A 24,058-nucleotide genomic window follows, 5' to 3' on the forward strand; every position below is an offset into this window, starting at 1 on the left:
TCAACAAAATGTGGCCAATACTCAATGGGTCAGACCACATCTCTGGCAAGAGAAACAGAGCCAATGCTTCAGGTTGAGAACCTTTGTCAGAACTGGGAAGGATGCGTAAGATGTATGTTAAGCTTAGTTTAGTTTAAGGGACAATTTTACAATTTTACCGAAGCAAATTAACCCACAAACCTGTACGTCTTTCGAGTGTGTGAGGAGACCGGAGCACCCAGAGAAAACCCACGCGGTCACAGGGAGAACGTATAGACAGCACCCGGTCTCTGTTGCTGAAAGGCAGCACTGAGCCACCATGCCACCCAATTGGGAGCTAGGCCTAAGCCTTCTGGAAGACCTGGTCTTTGAGAGGGTAAACCTGGGGTGATGATGGGGATAAACTGTAACCAAGGTTATCAGGTCAGAGAGTGAATGGGAACAATTAGAGAGCAAGAAGATTGACAAAAAACTGCAGGAGTTGAAGAATGCAGACAGACCTGGTAGGTCAGCATTACCTGCTGAGTATTTCCAGCATCTGGAAGCATTTTTTTTGCTTTTCACAAATAGAAAAAAGCAAGTTAATAGAAATTGTTTTATATCAATGATTTTGGGAAACTTTATTTTTTTTTCTATTTGCATTAGAACTGGCTGTTCTGCTGTCAGGTTGTCAACCCGTAATATTGCTTGAGCTTTCTTCTCTTCATCGGCACTGCCTAATTTGTTGGGCATTTCCAGCACTCTCCTTTTGGGGAAATAAGGAACTGCAGATGCTGGAAATACATGACCTCCAAACTTCTATGCTGTTGAGATAGATGACAGCTCTGATGTGGGCTTCATCTCTATTCTTCTCTGTTGATTCAATTTAGAGATAATGCATGGAAACAGCCCCCCTTTGACCTACCGAGTCTCCTCCCCCCATCGATCACCCGTTCACACTAGTTGTATGTTTTCCCGTTTTCGCATCCACTCCCAACACACTCCAAGCAATTTACAAAGGGCCAATTAACTTACAAACCTGCACGCCTGGGATGTGTGAGGAAACCAGAGCATTTTGAGGGAACCCATGTAGTTACACAAAGAACGTGCAAAATCCACACAGACGGTACCCAAGGTCGAGATCAAACCCTAGTCTCTGGCGCTGGGAGGCAGCAGCTCTACCAGCTGCGCCACTGTGCCGCCTATTCACTTACAGTTGTAAACAGGAACAATTTTGTACCTGTACCTCACCATATTTGTGCAAGTGACAATCAACTCGATTCTACTTGGCAGGAGGGCTGAAGACCCGGATGACTACACCTACCTTTTGAAATAGTCCTGTTATTGCCACCACAAGTTCTTTCCTTGCTCCAAAGACTCTGGAAAATGAAAATTAAGAAACTGAAATCACTCCCATACCATGAATTATTCACCTCATTAATTTGCTTCATTGTCGCATGGAGTTCTTTTCCCTCTCGTAATTTAAATTCAAAGCATGAGTCGTGCCATCTGGTAATTGCCTGGTTTCTTAACTGAGTTACATATCACTACATGGGATTTCTTTTCAGATAGTATTGCATGAAAGATTTTATGTTCTCTGTGAAATGTTAAGGCTCAGCAAGATACTAGGTATTAGAGTCAGGGCAATAAATTTGCAGATGGCTAACAAGCTCAGTTTTACATAGGACTAAATGAGGGTTTTTGCATAGCAATCTCATGGAAATGGTGGAGACTGCCGTCCATCGCGGGTTCTGACCTCCCCTTCATCGAATGGATTTACAGCAGTTGCTGCAACAAAAAGGCACCCAACATCATCAGCGACCCACACCACCCTGGCCACACACTCATTTCACTTCTGCCAGCAGGAAAAAAGGCATAGGAGCCTGAAAACTGTAATGCCCAGGTTCAGGAACAGCATCTTCCTTATAACCATCAGGTTATGGTCATTCAGCTGTAGGAAAGATGTTATTAAGTTGTAAAGGGAGCAGAAAACATTCACCAATGTGCTATCTGGACTTAGCCTGCTATCTGGACTTGCAGGCTTGAGTTATACGGTGAGACTGGAATGATTGGGACATTTTTTGGAGCAGAGGAGGCTGAGAGGTGACCTCCACAAAAAGAAGAGTTTACAAAATCATAGGGAGCATGAATAAAATGAACCCTCACGATCTTGTTCTTGAGGTAGAGAATTATAAGACTAGAGGCAGCGTCTTAAGGTGAGAGGGGAAAGATTGAAGGGGGACCTCGGGTCAATGTTTTAACTCAGAGAGTAATCCGTATCTGGAGCAATCTGCCAGAGGAAGCTATGGTTGCAGGTACACTTACAACTTTCAGCTTACAACTTTCAGAAGACATTTGGACAGATACGGTAGATAGGAACTGCTCATATCCCTTCGTAATCACCTCCTCCACAGCCAACAAGGGACCATTGTGGGCTCCTTGGCCATCGGTGATTTGTTCTGTACTATTTCATACCTCTAGTTTCCCTCTTCCCTGACTGTCTGAAGATAGGTGTCGATCCGAAACGTCATCTATTCCTTTTCTCCAGAGATGCTGCCCGACCCACTGAGTTACTCCAGCATTTTGTGTCTGTCTATGGGTTTTCACGCTTCTGTACCTCTTGCCTGATGGGAGAGGGGAGAAGAGGGAGTGACCGGCGTGAGACACGTCCTTGATTATGCTCGTGGCCTTGCCGCGGCAGAGTGAAGTAGATGGAGTCAATGGAAGGGAGATTGGTTTGTTGGTAATAACCATAGTACTTCAAATGATATTGCTGTAATATGAGGCTCTGGGGAATTAGAGACCCTTACGCATGTGTGGAGATTAAAAGTCTTAAGGTTCTTTGGAGAGATAAAGTCTGCTAATCTGGAATGTACTGCTCAAGAGGTTGGCAGTGAGATACAATTATGCTTTGCAAAATCGATATTCATTTGAAGGGTAAAGGCTACCCAAATGAGAAACGATTAGTAAAAGGGACTAACTGGATAACTCTCAGAGAAAGTTGGAATGAGTTTAATGGGCCCAATGAGCTGTGATTCTACTGCTCTGCACATGCATCAACTTTGAGATGAATGGTTCAGTATTCTATTTACCAAGCTGATTGCGCTTCCTTCATGGCTGGACTTAATAGAGACAGATGTTAAAGAAAAAAAGTTAATCAGACACCATCTGGAATCTCCAAACCTAAGGATTCTGTGTAGTGAAAGTGTGCCACATCTGCCTGCATGATATAGACACCACACTTCAGCTTATATCAATGTACATGAAGCACTTTGGGACATTAATGAGAGAGGCTTTAAGGCTCCCTTTGAAATGCAAGGCTTTCTTCGCCAAGTTAGATGTATCAGGTATTACAGAATAAAATACACCAGTGGTGAATAGGTGTATGATAAAGTGCCTAGCAGAATAAGGAATCTCAAACGCAAAGTGTTGGATTAACTCAGCGTGTCAGGCAGCATCCGTAGGCGGCCTGGTGGTGCAGCAATAGAGTTGCTGCCTCACAATGCCAGAGAGCCAGGTTCGATCCTGACTGCAGGTGGTGTCTGTATGGAGATTGTACGTTCTCTCCGTGAGTGCGTGGGTTTTCCCAGGGTGCTCTGGTTTCTTTCCACATCCCATAGACGTATAGGTTTGTGGGTTAATTGGCTTTGGGAAAAATCATAAATTGTCCCTAGAGTGTAGTGTGTGCTAGAGTAACAAGGATTGCTGGTCGGCACAGACTCAGTGGGCTGAAGGGCCTGTTTACGCACTGTATCTCTAAGCTAAACATAACATGGATAGGACCCTTTTCAGACCCAAAACTTCATATTTCTGTGTTCTCCAAGGATACTGCCCGACCCGCAAAGTTACTCCAGCACTTTGTGTCTTTTTTTGTAAACCATCTTGTTGTCTACATGGAATCTCAGGCATTGTATCTCAACATATTGACAAAAGAGCTGAGGTTTGTGTTTGATGGGAATACCCAAATTGAAGGCGCACTAAGAATCATATTAATAGCAGGTGTAAAGGAAGAGAAAATCTTCCTTCATTATCTCATGCCTCTCCCAAACCACATAGTTTAAGTGTCGACACTAAATGCAATTCAGGAAATGTCAGAACCAACTTTTCCTCAGCAAAACCCCAGAATCAGCAATGAGATAACTGGATCATTATTTCAATGACAGCATTGAGAGATAGATATCAGACAGAAGGCTAGCTGGATTTGAGAAGGCAAGCCTTTCTGTTCACATTCATAGGCACACAAAAGGCCAGTGCAGGGGGACAGGCCAGCATTGGTTCACTAAATTGAGTGGGCAAACAATTTCTGAAGGACAGCTGCTTGCTATTGAAAGGAAGCTCAGTTTTTGTTTGCTTAGCACTGAAGGAACATTGCAAATCTCAGATGTGCAGTTTTCAGTAATTTGTGGTACATTCAATTATAATTCCCCAGAGACCTAGCTTCAGAGATCTTGCTTCAGACATTTAACAAAGAAGTTTCAAACTCATTGGTATGAAAAAAGACTCTCCTAAGCTAGAAATACAAGCTGCAGTTATCGAGATACTGTATCTGAACAAACCCTGGTCACTCCCTCTTCTCCCTCTTTCGCACAGAAGTGACATCCCTCCAGATTCAAGGACAGATTCCTCCCAGCTGTTTTGAGACAACTATACCGTGCTCTCATCAACTAGAGAGCGGTCCTGACCTTCCATCTACCTCATTTCAGACCCACGGACTATTTTTAATCAGGCTTTATCTTGCACTAAATGTTATACCCTTTATCCTGTAGAATCTACACTATGGATTGTAATCATGCATAGTCTTTCTGCTGACGGAATAGCACACAATGATAAAGCGTTTCATTGTATCTCGGTACACGTGACAATAAAAAAATAAACTAAACATCTCATATTTAGCTTGGGCAGCTGACAACCCAGGGGTATTAATATTGATTTCTTTAACTTCAAGTAACCCCTGCATTCCCTCTCTCTCCATCCCTCCCCCCACCTAAGTCACACCAGCTTTCGTTCTCACCTAGCTACAGCTAACAATGGGCAGTTTCCTTTGTCATTATTACTTATTTTGCATATCTTTCGTTCAGTTGTTCTCTATCTCTCTACATCATCGCCTATGTAGCTCGTTTCCCTTTCCTGTGACTTTCAGTCTGAAGAAGGGTTTCGACCAGAAACGCCACCCATTCCTTCTCTCCAGAAATGCAGCCTGTCCCACTGAGTTACTCCAGCATTTTGTGTCTATCTTCAGTTTAAATCAGCATCTGCAGTTCCTTCCTAAACTAAATGAGTGACAGCAATCTCTTTGTTTCAACGGCGGGAAAGGCACAAAAAACCCCAGAGTGATCAAGCAAAGCACGATATGAAACAAGGTCATGCACGTCAGAAAGAGGATTCCAAAAGTAGACTCTACTTCATTGATTCCCAACCTGGGGCCATGGCAAATTTCAGGGGGGCCACAGAATTTTTGGGGGATTTAGGGGGCCACAGGTTCAATGAAGCTCTACAGAGCTACCACCCTGTTGCCTCTTAAATTTCTAGTTCTAATAAATTTAAATCTATGTAGTTGAAATATTTCTGATGTTTGTGGAATAGAATAAAAGAGAATATGTGCGCAATTAATAGCCACTGATATTTTTATGGAAGGTATTATAATATTGAAGTACTTTTTTTCCCGCTAATAATGTCAGGGGGGCAACAGAAAAATTAAAAGATCCCGGGGGCCATGAGATAAAAAAAGTTTGGGAACCACTGGTCTACTTCACTCTCTTGCAATCTCCTCCATTTAGATAACAGAGCATCTAGATGTTCTTGTGCATGAAATGCAAAGAGATAGCATGCCTACGAGCAAATCATTAATGTGGCAAGAGATGCAGACACAAGGAACTGCAGATGCTGGTTTACAAAAGAAGAGACAGAGTGCTGGAGTAACTCAGCGTGTACCGCAGATCTCTGGAGAATATGGATGGGTGATGTTTTAGGTCAGGACCCTTCTTCTGACTGACTGTGGGGGAAGAAGTTGGGAAGAAAGCTGGAAGAGAGGATGGGCATGACATGGGGTGACAGGTAATGAGTTGGTTGTAGAGCAGGAGAGCAGCAGGAAGCACAGTGGGGGAGAAATAAGAGAGGGTTTCACCGAGAAGACACATCAGAGACATGTGTGAAAACAGCAACATGCAACTCCTAGACTCAACACAAATAAAAACAATGTCCTGGCTATTCTGGGAAGGTTATGCCAACTTTTTTATCACCAAAATGAAGCAAAGGTCATATTTTCAGTTGTCTAACTTTCAATAATTTTGCAAACCGTTTGTAAGGAATTAAACCCGGTTTCAAAATGATTTGTTTGTCTCACATTTCTAGATAGATATTAGCAGCAGTGGGTATCTATCCAATGTTATTGGATGGAGGACATACAGGAGATTGTTATGAACATTACAGCCAATGTGAAATTAGGCAGCTTCATCAACTATTTTTGGAGAATTCAGTTATATTCATTTTTACAACAAACTTTTATCAAGTGTTAACCTAGAAATTGGTTTGCACACAACATTGGCACCAACACATTGCCGCTATGAATCATCAAACCAAACTAATGAACTCTTGATTAGTACCAATGTCAAAGGTTATGGGGAGAAGGCAGGAGAATAGGGTTTGGGGAGAGGGGGGGGGGGGGGGGGGGGGGGGGGGGGGGGAGATAGATCAGCCACGATTGAATAGCGCAGTGGACTTTAATGGGTCAAATGGCCTAATTCTGCTCTATCACTTATGACCTTATGACCACATTGAATTGATTCCATTATATCAGATGTTCAGAAAAAGTGTGTTGGAGACATCAGCTGTGCCTTGTGAAACAGTGTGCCAGCCCTAAAGGTGACAACATTCTGCTGGTTGAGCCTCTGATGTTAGTTCCAGGCCCATGGCAATTCCGGAATAACCATTAGGATGACGGAGGAGCCATAATTCCACTGGCTCCAGGCCTAAATAAAGTGTTTAATTCACCATTCTGCCTCTGGGCTCATTATTAGACTGTGGGTTGAAGTCTGTAGATAACCAGCTTTGAGTAGAGTTGGGTATGGAATTGGACATTGCATTCACAGTCTGGCAGCCCAATGGGTTGAACAGGCCCAATGCCAGTTTCAGATGGGTGTGCTGGCAAATTACTGTTGCTTAATGAATACAGCTTCCTGTACCTAGCCAGCCTGGATCTACCCATTCTCATTGTTTCTCCTCAAGGCAGATGCTGTGCAATTTCTGTCCCATAGTTTTATTTGGACCCTTACTTCAAACAGATGCAGCTTCAAGTACAGATCTGGTGGAAAGTCGCAAAATAATGAACTCCCAAACCCCAGTTAATTAAGTTTTGTAACCGAGAGGGTTTAAAGAAAAAGATTTCAAATGCAATCACTGTGATCCATCGGAGTAGAAAACGACTCCTTTCATCTGACTGATCAAAGGGATCCTAATTACCAGAAACATTCTTGTTGCGTTGAGCAAGTCTTTGAAGAGCTACTGATACTTTTTTCCAGCGTACATGCAGAATATTCATGCTTCACTGCAGTGAAGATTTTATTATCCACAAGTGGCAGATTGTCCCAAAGGATCTTTTTGAAGGGATCCTGGCCAATTTTGGTAGAAATGTCTGTAAAAAAAATGTCCTTGAAGAGTTTAGCTTCCTGGATAATTTTTGGGTTTAAGCAGGAAAAACATTTGTGTTCAAGCGATATTTTACACTCCGAATTTCTTCGTTTGACTAGTGAAATTTAATCAACAGCACTAATCATTTGATACACAATATAAATTACTTGATGAAATCATTCAAACTATGATTCATCCAAATTAAGGTCTTATGGTTTAAAACTGACAGTCACTGTTGATGGTGAGAACAATAGGCTTCAGCCATGTTAGTGAGCTACCTCCAATATCAGCTCCTTCCTTATACTGAATTAGTTCTAAAAGCCAGAAAGTATAATGTCAAGATTATTAAAGAAATCAAGTTCTCTGGTAGCAATATTCACTTATTCAGATCAACTTTTCCACACATCAAAGTCAAGGCACTAATGAATGGACTCCAAAGAAAAACTATTAGAAGCAGAGAGCTGATGATTAAGTAAATGTGATTACATCCAAAATTGGAAAAACGAAGTGAAAATAATATAGGTTCCTAAATATTGAATGATATAAAATGAGAAATATGAGATAATTCATAAAACATGCTAAAAATAAAATACAGAATTAAGGATACACAGTTATGTAATGTTAGGCAGAGAAAGATATGGGCATGAGCATGTTAGGCTTGTCTTTACTTCCAAATCAGCACAAATAGTAGATTGGTGATAGGGTTACAGTGATGATCCTGGTGAGAATTTGGGTAGGGGTTAACGTTAGCATTAATCATGTGAGTTTGAATAGGGGATACACTGTCTGAGATGAAAAACCAATGAAGGAACATTTCTCTTAGGTTGCATCAAAGAGCATGTAATTACGGAAATACTTCATGATAGAAAGTGTCTCGTGTCTAAGCTGCATTTCCTGAGTAGCACCATATCTGAAAGATGACCAAAAGTATGATCACAGAAGCAGGCTCTTAAATGAAGAGGGAAAAACAAAAAAGATGTGATGATTTTGAAATAAAGAATTATAAAATGTAAAACCATGAAGTGGAAGATTTAATAGGAACCCGAGGGGAAGCTTCTTCACACAGTGGGTGGGGAGGAGGGGATATATTGAATGTTGCCAGAAGAGGTAGTTGAGGAAAGGTTGTACAAGGAAGGTATGGTGGTGCAATGGTAGAGTTGCTGCCGTACAGCGCCAGAGAACCGGGTTCGGTCCTGACTACATGTGCTGTCCATATGAAGTTTGTACGTTCTCCCTGTGACCGTGTGGGTTTTCTCTGGGAGCTCCGGTTTCCTCCCATACTCCAAAGACGTACAGGTTTGTTGATTAATTGGCTTTGGTAAAAATTGTAAATTGTCCCTAGTGTGTAGGATAGTGTTAGTGTACGGGATGATTGCAGATCAGCAGACTTGGTGGGCCGATGGGCCTGCTTCTACCCTGCGTCTCGAAACTAAACTACAATAACAATATTTAAAAGACATTAGAACAGGTATATGGGTAGGAAAGATTTAGAAGAATATGGGCCAGACGCTGGCAATGGGACTAGTATAGAAGGGAAGCAGCAGTAGATAATCAGATAGGAAGCAACAGTGGATAATCAGACCAAAATCAAATGCTGCAAGGTGGGAATACCGAAGGAGGTGCAATAGGCTCAAAGGCTAGAATGTTCACAAATAAGAATTCTGAAGGTCAGATGGTGAAGCTGTAATGGAAATATTAGGTGTCATCCAGCTACAACTACCTATTGATCATAAGTGGTACAGACAGAATCAGGCCATTTGGCCCATTGTCTACTCCCATTCAATCGTTGCTGATCTCTCCCTCCTAACCCCCATTCTCCTGCTTTCTCCCCATAACCTCTGCCACCCGTACTAATCAAGAATCTATCTATCTCTGCCTTAAATATATCCACTGACTTCACCTCCACAGCATTCTGTGGCAAAGAATTCCACAGATTCTCCAGACTAAAGAAATTCCTCTTCATCTCCTTCCTAAGAGAATGTCCTTTAATTCTGAGGCTTTGACCTCTATTCCTAGACGCTCCCACTAGTGGAACTATCCTCTCCACATCCACTCTATCAAAGCCTTGCACTATTCTGTACATTTCAATGAGGTCCCCCCTCATTCTTCTAAACTCTAACAAATATCAACCAATATTTGACTGAGCCTTTCAAGAGGGTAATAGCTTGGGTAAGCTCCTGATGTAAAGACCGCAGGCCGTGATTGGAGCGATCCCAGGCAAGGGATCGACTCCGATGTAAGTCCACTCCCTGCGGTGGGGCCCAAGGTCAGTCCGAGGAGGCCTCCAGCTCCATTCATGGTAGGTCACAGAGAGACTGGAGAATGCGATCTCAAAATTAATCGCATCTCCAACAAGGTAAGAAATTGAAAAAAAGTTTCCCCTCCCCCCCCACGTAAAACAAAACCGGAGAACATTTACACAAACTTTTAACAAACAATAAAAATTATAAAAAAGAAGAAAAAACCAACAGACTGTTGGCGGGGCTGCCAATTGTACGGTACCCCTGATGGTATCCCACACATACAGGGTAATTTAAAGAAGCCACAAACCTACAAACCTGTGCGTGATTGAAATGTGGGAGGAAACCGGAAATCCCGGAAAATAAACAATCCAGTCACCGTGAGAATGTACAAACTCCACACTGACAGCACCCGTAGTCAGGATCGAACCCAGGTCTCTGATCTACCACTGCGCCACTGTGCGGTGGAGGGATAGAATTTTCCAGTTCTATGCACTGTGGACAATATCGTAACATAGGTATGTGGAACATTGCCTCTGAAGGGAACGGAACAAAATTTAATAGCTCAATAATGAACAAATGTCTATCATGGCGAGGTTGAAGTAGTATGTGGCTGCTGAAGGTAAAATTACTGATGGCGGAATGATGAAATCCAAGGATGATCTAGGTGGTCAGAATCAGTGAGGCAGAGATATCCCAGAGAGGTCCAGGGCTGGAGGAGATTGGAAACTGGTGAAGGAGACCCAAAACAATGAGCAGAAAAATAAAATTGAGTGTCAAACTGAGAGTCAGTATAGAGAAGCAATCAAAGTGCAATTCAGGGCAATTGGACAGAGTTTAGAATGATCATGAACAGTAAGCAATTTGCTGTGCCATCGTTTCCATTTTCTTTGTGTATGTGAAGCTTGAGGAGACAGGAAAGAGTCTAAAAGGGTAGTGTGTGTATGGAACACGCTGCCAGAGGAGGTAGTTGAGGCAGGTGCTATCACATAGAAACATCTATATAACTAAAAGTCTCATCGTGACCACTTCCTGTCTGTGCTGTATATTGATTTTAGAAAAAACGCTACCCTATATCGCTATGATATTTGGCCATCTTACTCACTGTTACTCACAGGATTTTTCCAATCGATGAAAAATAAAAAAGGTTATGAGTGTTTAAAAAATCTTGAGATCAGCTGATTGGTCGTCTTGCCTATCAATCACCATGATTGACACCCCTTCTGGGGGAGGGGGTTGGGCAGGAGTATAAAACCCCGGATGCCTGGACGTGAATCAGTCACTCTGGAAGATCGCGAGGGAGAGGCCACAACTGTGATCCTAAGCTGAGAATCAACAGAACTGCGAATCTGCAATGTACTTGCAATAAATGATTTGTTAGCCCTTAATGAAAATGAAATGAGTTGTTTGGCCTGCCCTGTACTTGAAACTGCAATGGAAATGGAAATGAAATGAAAATGCAATTAACTGTTTGGTCTGCCCTGAGCTTGAAACTGCAATGGAAATGGAAATGAAATGAAAATGCTATGAGCTGATTGGCCTGCCCTGTGCTTGAAACTGCAATGGAAATGGAAATGAACTGAAAATGCAATCTGTTTGGCCTGCCCTGTGCTTAAAACTGCAATATAAATGGAAATGAAATGAAAATGCAATGAGCTGTTTGGCCTGCCCTGTGCTTGAAACTGCAATGGAAATGAAATGAAAATGCAATGTGCTATTTGGCCTGCCCTCTGCTTGAAACTGCAATGGAAATGAAATGAAAATGCAATGAGCTGTTTGGCCTGCCTGAAACCACAAATTTCGGCCTACAAGGCCCCTATTAACAAAAAAAAAAAATCCCTTTTGCCGAAAATGCCTGTATTAGCCCAAGAGAAGCATTTTGGCCCAAAAGGCCCATGCCAGGCCAGGTAAAATCCAGAAAAAATGCCTTTCACTCTGATTTTTATTTTAAAAAGAGCCCCTTCGGCCCATCAGGCCTATTCTGGCCCAGGAGGAGTCCCTTCGGCCCATCAGTAAGTATCCCCCTGCAAGTATTAAACCTCACCCCAGTATTTTTCTCCCTCCCTTCATTGGCTCCCTGTTTGATTCAGGCCAGGATAGACTTTCCTCCTTCATTGCTGTGATCTGCAGAAAAATATGAAAAATGTCTACAGTTGATTCTCAACCCTCTCCCCCTTCTCTCTCACAGAGTCTATCACCTGTTTTGGGCAGCATTTCTGGCAGTTTCTGAGCTGCCAGCCCACCAGGCCTGAGTGACTGAGCTGCCAGTCCACCAGGCCTGAGTGACTGAGCTGCCAGTCCACCAGGCCTGAGTGACTGAGCTGCCAGCCCACCAGGCCTGAGTGACTGAACTGCCAGCCCAATAACCCATTTGGTCCAAAATGTCCAATGACACAACAGGTCCTACTTAGTCTAGTAGAAATATAGAAAAATAGGTGCAGGAGTAGGCCATTCAGTCCTTCGAGCCAGCACCGTCATTCAATATGATCATGCCTAATCATCTAAAATTAGTACCCCATTCCTGCTTTTACCCCATATCATTTGATTCCTTTAGCCCTAAGAGCTAAATCTATCGCTCTCGTTAAAACATCCAGTAAATTGGCCTCCACTGCCTTCTGTGGCAGAGAATTCTACAGATTCACAACTCTCTGGGTTAAAAAGATCCGAATCTCAGTCCTAAATGGCCTACCCCTTATTCTTAAACTGTGACACCTGGTTCTGGACTCCCCAACATCAGAATTTTTTTTCCTGCATCTAGCCTGTTCAATCCTTTAAGAATTTTAGATGTTTCTATAAGATCCCCTCACATCCTTCTAAATTCCAATGAATACAAGCCCAGTCGACCGATTCTTTCATCATATGTCATCCCAGGAATTAACCTGGTGAACCTATTCTGCATCCCCCCCCCCCCCGAATAGCAATAATGTCCTTCCTCAAATTAGGAGACCAAAATTGTTCACAATATTCCAGGTGCTCCTTGCTCTTGAACTCAAATCCTCTTGCAATGAAGGTCAACATGCCATCAGCTTTCTTCACTGCCTGCTGTAACTGCCTGCTTACTTTCAGTGACTGATGTACAAGCACACCCAGGGCTCATTGCACTTCCACTTTTCCTAATCTGACACCATTCAGATAATAATCTGCCTTCCTGTTCTTGCCACCAAAGTGGATAACCTCACACTTATCCACATTATACTGCATCTGCTATGCATCTGCCCACTCACTCAACCTATCCAAGTCAACCTGCAGCCTCACAGCAGCTCACACTGCCTCCCAGCTTTGTGTCATCCGCAAACATGAAGATGTCACATTTAATTCCCTCGCCTAAATCGTTAATATATATTGTAAATAACTGGGTTCCCAGCACCGAGCCTTGTGACACCTCACTAGTCACTGCCTGCCATTCTGAGAAGGACCCGTTAATTCCTGCTCTTTCCTTCATGTCTGCCAACTAGTTCCCCATCCATGTCAATACCCTACCCCCAATACCATGTGTTCTAATTTTGCACTAGTCTCTTGGGTGGAACCTTGTCAATGGCTATTTGAAAGTCCAGATACACCACATCCACTGGCTCTCCCTTATCCATTCTACTTGTTACATCCTCAAAAAATTCCAGAAGATTAGTCAAGCATGATTTCCTCTTCATAAATTCATGCTTAGTTTGACCGATCCTGTCACTGCTTTCCAAATGCGCTGATATAACATCTTTAATAATCGACTCAAGCATCTTCCCCACTACCGATGTAAGGCTAACTGGTCTATAATTCCCCGTTTTCTCTCTCCCGCCTTTCTTAAAAGGTGGATTTACATTGGCTACCCGCCAGTCCACAGGAACTGATCCAGAGTCGAGAGAACATTGGAAAATGTTCACCAATGCATCCAAGATTTCTAGGGCCACCTGTGATGCAGATCATCGGGGCCTCCTTCAGTTCCAACAGTTTACCCAACACCATTTCCTGACTAATGTGGATTCCCTTCAGTTCCTCCCTCCCACTAGATCGAGGCGCTGGTGCCAGCAGCCTCCACCTACAGCCCGGTATCTTTTTGTTTTTTTGTTTATTTAGTTATGTAAAAGTGTGTTTTTTTTGTGTTTTGATGTGGGAGAAGAGGGTACGGTGCGGGGGATACCATCCTTCAGCCGCTTCCTGGTGAAGACGCGACTATTATTCGAGTCGCGTCCTCGCCCCCCCCCCCCCCCAGCGGCCTACCTACTGGATTGGCGTGGCCTTTCCTGCCGGGATCGACCAAAGCTCCAGCAGCGGCGGGACAGCGCTGTAGCATCGCGGGGCTGGCGATGCCTTACCGGGGGTCGCCGTCTGGAACCCGGAGTGCTGGACCTGCTGCACCGACATCATGGAGCTGCGGTTTGCGGAGCTCCCAACGCGGGCGGCGCTGATGGACAGCGCGGGGTCCTGCGACTCTGCCCGGCTCGGCCTGCGGACTCGGGAGCTGCGGACTCGGGAGCTGCGGACTCGGGAGCTGCGGACTCCGGCTGCGGGAGGCGGCTGATCAGGAGGTCCGGGCCGCTGAGGAGGAGGATGTTCACCGTCGGGGTTAGGCGTCGGCGTTCCCCGGCGTGAGGGCCTGAACATCTGGCCATCCGGGGTGGCGACTGCGGGTGCTAGGAAGGCCTCGACCACGAGTGAACATCTGGGAAGAACGGAGGGGAGGCTGGCTGGACTATGGTGCCTTCCTCACCTTGGTGCCACTGTGTTATGTTGTGTCGTGGACTTTCAGTGTTTGTGCTTTTTTTTTTAATTCTATTTTATTTTTAATATGTTTTATTATTTATTATTATTTATTTATTTTTATTTTTATGATACTGCCTGTAAGGGAAATTCATTTTGTTGTCTCTAACTGAGACAATGACAATAAATTTGAATACAATACAATACAATACAATACAATTTAGTCCCCTAGTATTTCCTGGAGATTGTTTGTCTTCCTTCATGAAGACAGAACCAAAGTACTCGCTTAACTGTTCTGTTATTTCCTTGTTTTCCACTATAAGTTCACCTGTCTCTGATTGTAAGGGACCTACATTTGTCTTCATTAATCTTTTCCTTTCTACATATCCAAAGAAGCTTTCAGTCAGTTTTTATATTCCCCACAAACTTTCATTTCATGCTCTTTTTCCCACTCTTAATTAACCCCTTTATCCTCCTCTGTTGCGTTCTAAATGTCTCCCAGTCCTCTGGTTTGCTGCTTTAGCTGGCCAATTTATATGCCTCTTCCTTGGATTTAACACTATGCCTGATTTCCCTTGTAAGCCACGGTTGAGCCGCCTTCCCCGTTTTATTTTTTCGCCAGACAGGGATGGACAATTTTTGGAGCTCATCCTTGCGGTCTTTAAACCTTTGCCATTGCATCTCCACTGTCAACCCTTTAAGTACAATTTGCCAGTCTATCCCCGCCAAGTCCTGTCATACCTTCAAAGTCTTTCTTTAATTTCAGGAACCTCGTCTCTGAATTAACGGTGTCACTCTCCATCCTAATGCAGAATTCCATCATATTATGGTCACTGCTTCCCAAGGGGTTCTGCACAACTAATCCCTCTACATTACACAATACCCAGTCTCGGATGGCCTTCCCTCTAGTTGGTTCATCTACATATTGGTCTAAAAACCATCCCGTATACATTCCAGGAAATCCTCCTCAGTGCTGCTACCAATTTAGTTAGCCCAATTTATATGTAAATTAAAGTCACCCATGATAACTGCTGTACCTTTGCTACACACATCCCTAATTTCCTGCTTGATGCTTCCCCCAACCTCCCTACTGCTGCTTGGTGGTCTGTATACAACTCCAACATGCGTTTTGTGCCCTTGGCTATTTCGCAGTCTACCCATACCGATTCTACAACATCCAAGCTAATATCTCTCCTTGCTATTGTATTAATCTCCTCTTTAACCAGCAATGCCACCCCACCTCCTCTTCCTTTCTGTCTATCCTTCCTGAATATTGAATACCCCTGCATGTTTAACTTCCAGCCTTGGTCATCCTGGATCCATATCTCCGTAATTCCAACTATATCTTACTACATAACGACTAGCTGCACATTCAATTCATCATCATCATTACAAATGCTCCTCGCATTAAGGCATAAAGCTTTCAGGTTTGTTTTTCTTATCACCCTTCTACCTTTTGCCTCTATCCTCCTTTTATGGTCCTCTGTCTCCTTGCATTGGTTCCCATCCTTCTGTTCTGTTAGTTTAAATGTGACCTTTCCTACACTCTCTTTCCCGTTAACTGCACACATATACGTTGTTGACTTCACCCCCCCCCACGTTTAAAACAAATTTGGACAGGTATGTGGATAGGGTAGGTTTAGAGGGATATGGGCCAAACAAGGGCAGATGGGACTAGTGTAGATGTTGGTTAGAGTGAACAGGTTGGGCCGAAAGGCCTGTTTCCATGCTGCATGACTCCAAGACAAGTTTCAAAGTCATAAAATCAGTAAAGTCAGGCATAGACAGGAATTCTGTTGAGACGAGGTTAGAGCAAACATAACAGGCAGGATCTTGCCCTTAAGCCATGGATTTTGATGAGAGGCCTCTGACCTGAAGTGTTAGCCTTATTTCTCCTGAGTGGCACGGTGGCGCAGAGGTAGAGTTGCTGCCTTGCAGTGCCAGAGACCCGGATTCAATCCTGATGAAGGGTACTGTCTATATGGAGTTTATAAGTTCTCCCCGTGGGTTTTCTCAGGGTGCTTCAGGTTCCTCCCACTCTCCAAAGACGTACAGGTTTGTAGGATAATTGCCGTCAGTAAAATTGTAAATTCTCCCTTGTGTAGGATAGTGTTAGTTGGTGGGGAATGCTAATCGGCGCGGACTCGGTGGACCAAAGGGCCAGGTTCCACGCTGTATCTCTAAACTAAATGAGACTAATCTCCCTCCACATATGCTGTCTGTGTGGCTGAGTATTTCCAGCATCTTTTGTTTTTATTTCAGGTTTCCAGCATCTGCACATTTTTCCTCGTTGAGAAACTGTGGGGTTTGTAGCTCAACTTTGACTGAAACAGAACATAGAGAAATAGTGGAAACACAGACCAAAATCAAAGTCTGCGACATGGGAATATTGAAGGAGGCAGAGTAGGCATGAGCACATGGATTGGGTGTGGCCTGCAGTGGCATGGAGCAGTGGAGGAGGACACCGACAACTCCGCTTGGCCAGGCCGACCCTGCAACTCCGCCACAACAATGGGCCTTTGTGGCCAAGTCAAAAACTCTACATTTATAACAACTTAAGCTTGAATCTTGAAAAAATACCACCAATGCATGGTGATTCTCGTAGACTGGCTTAGTGTACTACTCCTATACACTTGCCCTTAACTAAAATTGTTGGTATGTACAGTAATACTTTAACTGAACTCTTTGCAAAAATGGAATGTCACTGTACCTCGGTACACGTCACAATAAAATACCATTGAACCATTACTAGGAGAATATATGGGGAAGCAATAGAGAAGAAGGGATGGAATTAAAGGGCAAAAAAGACTAATTGTACGCCTGCAGTTAACATCACATTCAGTTTAAAGAAATATTGGTTCACCACGGACTTAATATAAGGCTTTTAACATTGAAATGTCATGGAGATGCATTCAGCGTATGCAGGGAATGGAGGGATGTGGGTTATGTACCAGTAGATAAGTGATGTCTTAACATCATGTTCGGCACAGACATCATGGGCTGAAGGGCCTGTTCTTGTGCTGTACTGTTCCATGTTCTAGTTGTTCTCAGCTCTCATGTGGCAATATCCATATTCCCGAGTGGCAGTATGAAGGAAGGGATTACAGATGACATCTCAAGAGACAATTATATACACAGCAATCCAACACAATATCACCAAATCCCTGCTGAACTTCTCAGAGCAAAGCCAGTAATCCAATTCTCCTGCTTATTTTTCATTTGCTCTCACATCCCTATCAAATCCATCAACTCAGGGCAGCACAGTGGTAAAGTTGCTGCCTTAAAGCGCCAGAGACCCAGGTTCGATCCGGACTACGGGTTTCCTCCCACATTCCAAAGATGTGCAGGTTTGTAGATTAATTGCCTTCAGTAAAATTGTAAATTGTTCCCATTGTGTAGGATAGTGCTAGTGTATGGGGATCGATGGTCGGCAAGGACCCGGTGGGCCGAAGGGCCTATTTCCACTCTGTATCTCTGAAGTCTAAAAGTATAGTCTAAAATCTATAGTCTAAAGTCTAATGTATTAACATCACTCAAGTGATGATGGAATGAAAAGTGAGGAAAAGTTTATTCCAGATGAACGCTGGAAGTGGGAAGTTGACTGCTATACGAGAGATAAAGAAGATACCTCGTTAATGATTGGGGGGAAAAGTAAGCTTCTGCAATGAAAAAAGGAATGATATTAAGCATGGTTGACACACAACTTGAGACTGGAGGGTAATAAAGACAATATAAATTCTAAATGAAAGACACAAAGTGCTGGAGTAACTCAATAGATCAGGGAGCATCTCTGGAGTACATGGATAGGTGAAGTTCCGGGTTCTCTTCAGACTAAGTCCTTACCCGAAATGCCACCTATCCATGTTATCCATTGGTGCTGCATGACCCGCTGAATTGCTCCAGGACATTGTGTTTTTTTATTTGTAAACCAGCATCTGCAGTTCCGTGTTTCTACATGTTTATACAAATTCTAATGTTGTTCAAACTTTAGCATATAGACGGAATAAAAGGTGTTTTCAGGATTAGTTTACCAAATAGCTAACATCTAGCTGATAATGATCTAATAACTGTTTTAATGCCCCTCAATATTAAAGATTGAAATCAAAAGGTACTATGCAAGTTGACTTTATTGAAAATATAAACAAATGATGAGGAGCGGCTTCATATCTCTCTGCTGAATATGCAGTCACTGCACAAGATATAATAAGTGCAGAAACAATGCTGCTCTTCTCAGGTACTTATGATGAACAACTCTGGAGAAACTGCAGTAGCACTCTCCCTGTTGTAGTTCACACTCATTTTACAGTACATCATCACAGCCATCAGTCAAAACTGAACATCTACCAGAAACCAAATAATCTGCTCTTCCCAAATCTCCTTCAAAGGGCTGATGTTGCTAATGTGCAAATATTTCACTCTCGAACTTGTGCCAAGCAAAATCCCAAGATGTACTTGTAGCTTTTATCACGTGTTGTAATACTTGCTGGTTTTCTCATACCCTCGACCTTCTCACCAATTGCTCAACATGCCGACCTGCTGCTCTGGTTCCCACTTCCATGCCACCTCGCCTTTAACCCTCATGACTAGCACTTCCCTGTGAAGATGTGGATTCCCCTCCAGCTCAGGTGCAGCCCATCTCTCTCATACAGGTCCCAACTGCTCTGTAAGAGAGACTAATGAACTACATATCTGAAGCCCTTTCTCTTTAGACTTTACTATTTACAGATACAGAGCGGAAACAGGCCCTTCGGTCCACTCAGTCCATGCTGACCAACAATACACTATTTCTATCCTATGCACTCGGGACAATTTAAAGAAGCGATTTACCACCGGATGGAGCCCGCAATGGCTGCCTCGCCATCAGTCTGTCTCGTCCCTTCCTTCTATGTTGTTTTATAGAATGTGATAAATGTATGTTTTAGTGTTCTTTAGCTTGTTTTATGTGGGGGGGCGGGATTGGGGGAAACTTCTTTAATCTCTTACTTCGACGGAGATTTTTTTTGTATCGTATCTCCGTCCACACTATGACCTAACACTGAAGCTGGAGGCCTCTGCTGGAGACCAATTTCGGGAGCTCCAACTGCGGGAGCCCGTGGACAACATTGTGGAGCTGGCGATCCCTGCCGGGGATCGACCTTGGAGCTCGCGGTCCCTAGTTAGGGACCGACTTCGGGGGCTTCAAGCCGCAGGTGCTTTGACCACCCCAGCGTGGGAGCTTCGACCGTCCGACGCGGGGTCTTCGATCGCCGGCTGAGGCAGCTTCGATCACCCTGACTGCGGATGGTTCGACTGCCCAGAGAATAAAGAGGACGAAGATTAGACTTTATTGCCTTCCATCACAGTGTGGGGAATCCACTGTGGTGGATGTATATGTAAACTTTTATGGAGTTGTGTGTCTTGTTGCTTTTTTTATTATGGCTGTATGGTCATTCGAGTTTCACTGTACCTTAATTGGTACATGTGACAATAAACTCACCTTTGAACCACCAACCTGAACATCTTTGAAATGTGGGAGAAAACCGGAGCACCCGGAGAAAACCCACGTGGTCACAGGCAGAACATGTAAATACCTTACAGACACCACCCATAGTCAGGATCAAACCCAGGCCTGTGGCGCTGTAAGGCAGCGACTCTACCACTACACCACTGTGCTGCATCATGGTGTCTCCTGCACCATCTCCTTAGTCACGCATTGAACTGCATTATCTTTCCACTTCTTGCCTCACTAGTCCGACCCTGGAGGAAGTGTCTTTTAACTTGCTGCCAAACTCTAAAATCTTTTCAAAATTATCATGGGTTTTGGAGTAAAAGAAGATGATGCTGTTTCTTTAGTGGAACAGTCAGTACCCAACAAATATGCTTGACAAATGCACAGAAAGTTCAAGGGGAATATTTTTATTTAAATTAACTGTGTAATGTATCTTCTGGCATCTTAACCCTGTTTCACAGGGAGTGTTCACACTGTGATCCATATTGGACAGTAGATTCATATGATGTGCCTGATTTGCAGCAATATAATATTGCCATAGACAGTCGGAATCATTTAAACGCACAGCATGACAACTCAATGTGCAATAGTTTAAAGGTGGCATCTTGTAAGTATGACATTGTCTTATCATATAATATATAAAACTCTCGCCCAAGATTCCGAAACGGAACTCCGTCCGGCTGTCACATTTCTTCCATTGATTCCCTGCAACTCCGAAACTGGACGCAGAATCGCCGACATCTTTTCCATTTCGGTAGAGATTTCACTTTTCTTTCTACGTATCCGCTCCTCATTACATTCCGTCGTGTTTAGGTACACGTTTTTAATCAAATCCTTCCCCCCCCCCCCCCAATATTTCAAAACTAAACTGGCTTCACACCCACAGAACCTTCTCCAGCCCCAGCCCCTGCTGAACGTTCCATCGTGTGATGTCACAATGCCCAATCTTCACATATGTCCAATCGGAATGGATCCATTTACATATGCCTATGCAGGAGCCCCAGCCAATGGTGAACGTTCCATCGTGTGATGTCACAATGCCCAATGCTCAAAGACATCGTTGCCATAGAGAGGGAGTACAGAGAAGGTTCACCAGGCTGATTCCTGTTATGTCAGAACTTTCATATGAAGAAAGACTGGATAGACTCGCCTTGTAATCGCTAGATTTTAGAAGATTGAGGGGGTATCTTATAGAGACGTTTAAAATTCTTAAGGGGTTGGACAGGCTAGATGCAGGAAGATTGTTCCGGATGTTGGGGAAGACCAGAACAAGGGGTCAAAGTTTAAGGATAAGGGGGAACGCTGAATCGCCGACATCTTTTCCATTTTGGTAGAGATTTCTCTTTTCTTTCTAAGTATCCGTTCCTCATTACATTTCGACGTGTTTAAGTGTACGTTTTTAATCAGATCCTAACCCCCCCCCCCCCCCCCCCCCCAATATTTCAAAACTAAACTGGCTTCACACCCACAGAACCTTCACCAGCACCAGCCCCTGCTGAACGTTCCATCGTGTGATGTCACAATGCCCAATCTTCACATATGTCCAATCGGAATGGATTCATTTACATATGCCTATGCAGGAGCCCCAGCCAATGGTGAACGTTCCATCGTGTGATGTCACAATGCCCAGTGCTCATAGACATCGTTGCCATAGTGACAGTACAGAGAGTCAGATGTGGGCCGAGGAGCCTTCAAGACAACATGAGATGTTCCCATATTGTGTGAAAATATTTACGTCATTCACCCCTGAACCTCGATAAGAACACCACCTGCACATCTTAATTAAATTAGAGAAAAACGGAAAAGAGGTCGGGCATTTACACTTTTAAGGCTCTGTGTGTGTCGAAGCTTCGTGTGTGTGATGCCGCACCGCGGACCCCCCCACCACCCCCCCCACGCGTTGCCGAGACGGACCCGACTTCGACGACTTCAAGATACGATATTTTAAGACGGCAGGGACCCGACTTCGACGACCAAATCTCCCCTGGGGGCTACAGGTAGGGAACGGTCTTTATGCACTTTTCCAACTCTGTGTGTGGGGGTGGTTAGTGTGTGTGAGGCCCCCCCCCCCCCCCCCCCTTTGGGGGCTATTGGGGGCCGCAGGACCGCCCACGTCTTTTCCACTTCGTCAGAGATTTCGCTTTTCTTTCTAAGTATGCGCTTCTCATTTCATTCCATCGTGTTTAAGCGCACGTTTTTAATGGATAACATACACCCCCCCCCCCCCCCCCCAATACTTCAAAACTAAACTGGCTTATCACCCACACAAGCCCCGATGCTCAAAGACATCGTTGCCATAGTTACCGTACAGAGAATAGCCTGTGAGCCGAGGAGCTTTCAAAACAACATGAGATGTTCACATATTATGTAAAAATATTAACGTGTTTCAGACCCCTGAAACTCGATATGAACAACACATGCACAACTTAATTAAATTAGAGAAGAACGAACAATATGTCGAGATTTTAATATTCCAATCAATGCACGTTTGACATTGAGTTGTCTGCCAGTTGGCCAATCACGCGCTTTGTTTCAGGCCAGCACACAAAATGGCTGAGAGGGCTTCACAGATGCCTGTTTTACTGGAGATTCAAATGTGTTGTTCTGTGGAATAAATGTCATGGAAACTTGCATCAGCTTCATTGTATTTAGTGCAAAAAACATAAAAAAAGACAGAAGAAAGTGCTGCGAAGTGGATAAAGATGCAAGAGAACAAGGTCCATGCTGATGTGCTGGAACACAAATGAACCCATGAATCACCTACCTGAAAGGAAAGACTAAAGGCCGGAATTTATGAACATCTAACTGTATGGACTTTAATTAATCTAATTGCACCCTTTATAACGTTAATAGATTCATTCATTCATTCATTCATTCCTTATTCATTCACTCACTCACTCACTTACTCAGACATTCATTCATGAAATTGAGGGCCTGAACTATAACGCGGTGAATTGAACATTGTCACTAATGCCAGCCTGTTGTACAGTTATTATTCTATAACAGATAATCTCGGAGCTTCATGCGAAAACATGCAGGGACAAAATGCTCCGATCGCGTAACTTACGAACTCGCGGCAAATAGCAATCAATTTCACTCCCTTTTTCTCCCGTTATCATGGTCCGAAAACGAGCAGACTAACAATACTGACGACCACCCACCCCCCCCCCCCCCCCCCCCCCCCTGCCCGGCCACAGATATGATCCTCGCCTCCACGATCGCCAATCGGCCGCTTATTAATTGAGACCGCTTCTTCACTTTACCGCGAGTACCGGTAGGTTTTCACAGGAAGCACCGAGCTTATTTCTTAACGACTAATTACTCTACAACACGCTGGCATTAGTGACACTGTTTACTTTACTGCAATAGCTTAGACCCCCACACCCCTCTCCACCTCCGATCCCACACCCCCCCTCCCTCCACACTCTTCCCCCTCTCCCTCCTCATCTTTGTGTGTGACGACAAACGCACCACCCCCCCCCCCCCCCCCTTTGGTGCAGGAGGCGCGCGCACAGCATCTTGAACGCTCAGCAAATGTTTGAATTCTTCACTAACCGTCATTCTGACTTTGCTTGTGAAGACAGGAGTCGTGGATTGCATTTGTCTGACAATAATAATCAGCTTTATTTTTATTGGATAGAATTTATTTGTTTCACATCAACCTGATCATTATATAAATCTTAAAAAGTCAATTTAATTTACAAGCTTATTTTTAAAAAAAAAATATTTTATTGCATTTCATTGTTATTTTCTTTATTTTTATCAATTTGAATTTACTAATTTAACTGTTCATTATAAATCTTCAGGAGTGCATTTCATTTTTAACATTAACATTTTATTGTTAAATTCAATATTTGTATTTCATTGAATTGATTTATTTCTCACTTAACATTACTTTTAAAGACTAATAATTTCAACACCCCTCCCTCCCCCTCCACCTCCGATCCCACACCCCCCCTCCCTCCACACTTTTCCCCCTCTCCCTCCTCATCTTTGTGTGTGACGACAAACGCACCACCCCCACCCCCCCCCCCTTTGGTGCAGGAGGCGCGCACAC

Source organism: Amblyraja radiata, chromosome 9, assembly GCF_010909765.2.
Source record: "Amblyraja radiata isolate CabotCenter1 chromosome 9, sAmbRad1.1.pri, whole genome shotgun sequence".
Taxonomy (NCBI): domain Eukaryota; kingdom Metazoa; phylum Chordata; class Chondrichthyes; order Rajiformes; family Rajidae; genus Amblyraja; species Amblyraja radiata.